Source organism: Podarcis muralis, chromosome Z (genome assembly GCF_964188315.1).
Source record: "Podarcis muralis chromosome Z, rPodMur119.hap1.1, whole genome shotgun sequence".
Taxonomy (NCBI): domain Eukaryota; kingdom Metazoa; phylum Chordata; class Lepidosauria; order Squamata; family Lacertidae; genus Podarcis; species Podarcis muralis.
Genome location: NC_135673.1, coordinates 4,612,707 through 4,618,706, shown reverse-complemented (window position 1 = coordinate 4,618,706; position 6,000 = coordinate 4,612,707). Strand labels below are relative to the sequence as shown.

Here is a 6,000-nt window from a genome sequence, read left to right as displayed (position 1 = left end):
GTGGGCAGAGGAGGGGGATGGAGGAGAGATAGCCTTGAGAGGCTCTGTGGTATAGTGGTTAGAGTGCTGGATTAGGACCTGGTAGGCCCAAGAACTAACTGGCTAGCCTTGGACCAGTCAGTGTCTCTCAGCCTAACCTGTACCTCATACTTCTATGTACAGGTAGGTAGCAGCATTGGCCTTCCATAGTCGAAAGGTAGCAATTAGGCCAGTCAAATGACCACGCAGCAATCAGAGAAATAAAGCAATAAAGTTTTAATTGTTTGCCTGCAGCAAGCAATGACGCGGAGGAATAAGTTCCGAAGTCCGGCCCCTCCCAACAGGGGAGGCTTCCCTTTATACATTCTTGAATCAGGTCTTTATCCAATCAAAAGTTACAGCATTACACATACTCAGATAGAGACAATAGATTCCGCCTAGAGACAAGAACTGCTTTGCTTAGAGATTGTGTTCCAGATAGATACATTAGGTTCCGCCTAGAGATATCCAGATACAGTAGATACATTAGGTTCCGCCTAGAGATAAGGCATGAGTAGTTGGACATTACCCTTCCATGTCCTCATTTGGTAATCCTTATCAGCCTGTCTCTCCGTGCCTCTGAGTAGTGGGTGTCTGGGTGTTTTTACTGGATATGGGGGCCTGGCCTAGATCAACGAAATGACTTCCTTGCTTAACATTTTAACTCACAAACTGGCTTCCCTGAGCATGTTGCCACAGAAACAAAATAAAAAAAAATCCTTCCAGTAGCACCTTAGAGACCAACTAAGTTTGTTATTGGTATGAGCTTTCGTGTGCATGCACACTTCTTCAAATACATACCAATAACTAACTTAGTTGGTCTCTAAGGTAAGGTGCTACTGGAAGGAACTCTACCTCATAGGGCTGTTGTGAGAATAAAACGGGGAGGAAGAGAACCACATACATATGCTATATTGAACCAGTGTGGTGCAGTGATTAAGAGTGTAGACTTGTAATCAGGTTCCCGTCCCCACTCCTCCACATGCAGCTGCTGGGTGACCTTGGGCTAGTCACACTACTCTGAAGTCTCTCAGCTTCAATCACCTCACAGAGGAAGGGAAAGGAGAATGTTGGCCGCTTTGAGACTCCTTAAAGGTAAAGGGACCCCTGACCGTGAGGTCCAGTCGTGGCCGACTCTGGGGTTGCGGCACCCATCTCGCTTTATTGGCCGAGGGAGCCAGCGTACAGCTTCCGGGTCATGTGGCCAGCATGACTAAGCCGCTTCTGGTGAACCAGAGCAGCGCATGGAAACGCCGTTTACCTTCCCGCCGGAGTGGTACCTATTTATCTACTTGCACTGGTATGCTTTTGAACTGCTAGGTTGGCAGGAGCAGGGACCGAGCAACGGGAGCTCACCCCGGCGTGGGGATTCGAACCGCCAACCTTCTGATCGGCAAGCCCTAGGCTCTATGGTTTAACCCACAGCGCCACCCGCATCCCTTTTGAGACTCCTTAGGGTAGTGATAAAGCAGGATATCAAATCCAAACTCATCTCTTCTTCTCCTTTGGAGGAAAAAGTGGGAAATATTCAATAAACAAAATGCTTAAATGATACATTCATCTCTCTGGAGGAGAGATGTTCATTACAAAAATAAGTATTTATATTTGTGTTTTTATATTGTGTTTGTCGGATAAAGGGTGGTGTATAAATTTAAATAATAATAATAATAATAATAATAATAAAAATCAAAGTAAGGCCCTTGCTTGAGAAACACTTTTTTCTCTTCCTCATCCTTCCTTTCCCCCTCTCAATCCATTCCCGAATCCCCTTACGCCTCGTTTTCCCGCCATTTCCATAAAACCCTGAGGTATTGGGGAAGAGGAGGCGGGCCCTTTCATTTGAGCGAAGGCACCCCTTCTCCAATCGCTTCGCCGCTGAAGTCATCCACTCGCCCAATTGGAAACCGGACTTCTTCCTGCCCCTTCGTTTTTTTCTACTTCTTCTTGGGGGCGTGGCGAGGGGGGGGAGGAGAAAAGCACTGCCCAATCCTCGGAGAGCGGCTGCACTTCTTCCTCTCCCCCCCCCCCGCACTCGCGCCCAATTTATGGACGGAGACAGAGCGCGAGCGAGCGAGCGAATGCCTTGACTGCACAAGCGCAGGCGGCGCCTCCTCCCGCTCCTCCATCCCCTTCCGCCTCCTCGCGTTACGCTGTCGGCGCAGCGGGCGCATTCGGCGTAGCGGTGCCAGCGCCGAGGAGGAGGGAGGTGAGAGCGAGTCGGTCTCGGGTGGGGGGTGGGTGGCAGTGTGAGGTAAAAGCGGGGGGAGGTCCTTGCGCGGGGGCCTCTTTCTCCCCACGGAAGAGATCGTGGGGGAGTGTGGGGGGTCAATCTGTCTTTTGGAGTGGGGGGAAGGTTTTTTTTTATTAAAAATAGGTTGCGAGTTGAAAGATTTCTCCTGGGAGGGGGCGTTATTTTAAGAGGGGCCTGAGGGGGAGGCGAGCGAGAGCCATGGGGTGAGGTTGAGGGTCAGTCGGGGTGGGGGGGTTAGGAGGAAAGTGAAGGGCGAAGGGCTCCTCACGGCTCTTGTTGTGTGGGGAGAGTTTGTATGGGGCGAGCGGAGGGGGTGGGAGAGTTTAAGACCAGCTTTTATTTCTCCCCTTCTTCCGCCCCCTCTTGTATGGGGCGGGAAAGAGGGGTTTTATTTTCCCCCGTCGGGTGGCCCGTGTGCCTGAAGCGCTTGAAACACATTCACACTTTGTGCAAAGCTGTATACATCTCCCGGTAATCATTGGAAAGGTAGTTTATGGTTGCTGGCTGTAGCTCTGTGAGGGATGAACAACGCGTATTATTATTAGGTATGGTGGGAATGTGCTATAAATGTATGCTGTGTATGCAGCCTAAGTTCGAAAGAGTGTAAAGCTGTATACATCTAAAGCGCACACATGTGATCCCCCAAATAATCCTGGGAAATGTATTTTATGCATGCTGAGAATCATAGCTGTCAACGTTTCCTTTTTTAAAGGGAAATTCCCTTGTTCCAAATAGGATTCCTCGCAAGAAAATGGAAAAGTTGACAGCTATGCTGAGAATTGAAGCACTGCAAGGGGCAAACTACAGTTCTCATCATTCTTTTTTTAGGAGAGAATGTGCTTTAAAATACAGTATGCTGTGTGCGTAGCTTAAGTCCAAAAGTGTGTAAAGCTGTATACATTCAAAGTGCTTCGCCCTGCACAAATAAATCCTGGGAAGTGTAATTTAAGGGTGCTGGGAATTGTAGCTCTGTGAGGGCTAAATTACAGTTCTCAAGATTTTATTTTATTTTGGCCGTGGTGGTTGAGGATGTGCTTTAAATGTATGCTGTGTATGCAGTCTAATTTGTGGGTTGGATCAGGCTTGATCATACTTAGAGCCAGACTGCACTGAAATCGGTGGGGCTTAGGTTAGCTCTGTTGATTTCAGGGGGTTTAGTCTCAGTGTGGTGAAGTCTGGATCCAGTGTTGTTTTTGTAGAGTGTAGATACGAACACATACACCTGTGTAGTTTTATCTAAACACTTTTTATGTGTGGATGTGTGTACATATGCACCTACATGTGCGTATGTGAATTTATACAACACACCCATTCATAAATATCTTGTGTGTACAGGTAAGATACATGTGTGGTGGTGTCCACAAATGTGTATTGTGTTCTTGGCAGAACAAATTTTCCTGTATAAATGTGCCCTTGCTTTAAGGTCCACAGGGAAGACTCTCTAAACTCTGCCACAGTTAACTGAAATCCAATATGTAGCACCATGAGCGAGGGCCTTCGTAGTACAGGCACCCAGTTTATGGAATTCTCTCCCTTCTCAGATATGCCTGGTGCTGACTTATTTAAGCTCTTGATACAAGCTTGGTATCTATTTGCCCAAGCCTTTTTGTGAGAATTGCTGCACCACTTAGTTAGGGATGTGTACGTGTGTATTCTTGCCTGTTTTGTTTTGATGTAGTCCGCTCTTTATTGCTTCAGCAATAAAAAGTGTGTAAAAATATATTAATTAATTACATATTGTGCATGTATATAGTTCTGTGTACCTACAGACACACAAACATTATAGCCATGATCTAGCCAAAGTGGCACACTTTTTAAAGTTAATGTTGAAACTAGTGGAGCTCTAAAGCACTTGCTTTTGAATGAATTGTACTTTAAGATTTACTCTTGTAAGTTGTGTTGGTCTTTAAGGTGCTATAGGACTCCTGTGCTCACTCCTAAGCTGTACACTCATGAGCATGTTTGGAAATAAATATCCCTGTGTCCAGGTGACCTTCCTCCTTAGCCTGTTTAGAATTGCTGGAATGTAAGAATGCTGCAGTCCTATGCAAACCTACCTAGGAGTAAGGCTGTTGAACACTGGGGCTTACTTTGAAATAGACGTGTCTTTTTCTTCCATTGTGATTTTTTTCAGCGCCTGCTCTTGTGATTCACTGCCCCCTGCATGAGGCAGGGGAAAGCTGAGCTGGCAGAGTTAACAGGGGCTGCAGGAATCAAGAGAAGCATTGGCTGGCTTCACATTTTTTCCTACATTATGAGTTTTGCATAACACATACACAGACATAATTTGTGATATATTTCCAGGTTAAAAACAATGCAACTGATACCACAATATGGACTTCAAACCAGTTTTGGATGATATATCAATGTATCACCCAGCCCTACTTGGATTGCACTACAACAGCTGCTACTCCAGAACATGTCTAAGAATATAGTACCTTGGAAGTCGAATGAAATCCATTATGGAAGTCCATTCGACTTCCAAAATGTTTGAAAATCAAATCACGGGTTCTGATTGGCTGCAGGAAGCTCCTACAGCGAATCAGAAGCCACGGAAGCCCTGTCGGATGTTCAGGTTCCAAAAGAGCGTTCGCAAACTGGAACAATCACTTCCAGGTTTGCGGCATTCGGAAGCCAAAACGTCTGAATTACAGGGCGTTCTACAACCAAGGTGCGATTGTACATATATTTGAGGATTTGATTGCCTGTGAGAGGTTGATTCTGTAGTTTCATAGGTTTAGTTTCCTCTCCAGGGTCTCAGAAGCAAATAGTTATAACAAGGATAAGCCGATTTTAATCTGGTACGGCCTCCTTTTTTCTTTATAAGAATCAGCACGGTCCGCCAATGTGTTCTAAATTTACAGAGTAAGGGTTGAATAATCAGGATATCTTTAAGGCCTAACTACACTATTTCCAGTAATCCTCACTAGGTGCTCATTGCATAGAAATGTAAGGAGAATATAACTGGATCCGGCCAAAGTCCACACAGGGAAACATTATTTGCAAAAATCACACCAAACCAGCAGAAGCTACATGGTCCGCTGGAAATTGGCATCTGGTTCACCAGTAGATGCTGATGTATCTTTCACTTGCTTGGGAGTAAGATTATGAGGGGTGGGAAACAGGACACCCACAACTATTTTTTACCTCATCTGTCCTGAGGACTGTATAGCTTTATCCCTTGTTCAGAGTAAATAATGGGTCATGTCAATTCAGCACAATGTTCACTGAAAGGGCTATAAAAATATGTGTAGATAGTAAAAGTTGACTTGAAAATGGGTTGCTATATAGACTGTGTGTCCACTAAATTCTGTCTCCTGCCCCATCAGAGTTACCCCAGATCTCCTGTGTCAGGTCTGATATTGGAGACTTGGCAACTCTATAGCTGGGGTAGAAGCTGAGGAGGACCTGATATAGGAGGGGTGGGAGTGAGAGGGAGGTGATTCCTATTGCAAGTGGTTAGCCATTTTGTTTTACTAGCTGGTGGGGAAGTGAAGTTTGTGATGGTAGAATGTTCGTGGGTTACAGTTGAAGCTACTTGGATGGGATTTGTTGGTGAATTGGGTTGTAAGCACTTAATATGTCTAATGGGAATACTAGGTCAGTGAGCTGAGGAAAGCTGAGAATCTGGGAGAATCACTTGGATTGGTAAAATGTTGCTGCTGTCTGTGGAAGGGGTATTCAACGTAGGCTAATATTAGAGGGGGTGGATAACTGGGCTGTGGTTAGGG

General features: G+C 45.6%; 1 protein-coding gene across 6 annotated transcripts in view; it reads left to right on the top strand.

The window, feature by feature from the left end:
- The first annotated feature begins 2,066 nt into the window (after window positions 1–2,066).
- Window positions 2,067–6,000, top strand: part of EEIG1 (estrogen-induced osteoclastogenesis regulator 1) — a 56,512-nt gene continuing 52,578 nt past the window's right edge. For 4 of the 6 annotated variants that reach the window (XM_028714250.2, XM_028714248.2, XM_028714249.2 and 1 more), the window contains exon 1: window positions 2,067–2,224. The gene's annotated coding sequence lies outside the window, so the exon portion shown is untranslated. Of the gene's footprint in view, window positions 2,225–2,581; window positions 2,815–6,000 lie in introns of those variants that run through there. The other 2 variants (XM_028714246.2, XM_028714245.2) reach the window with 2 other exon arrangements.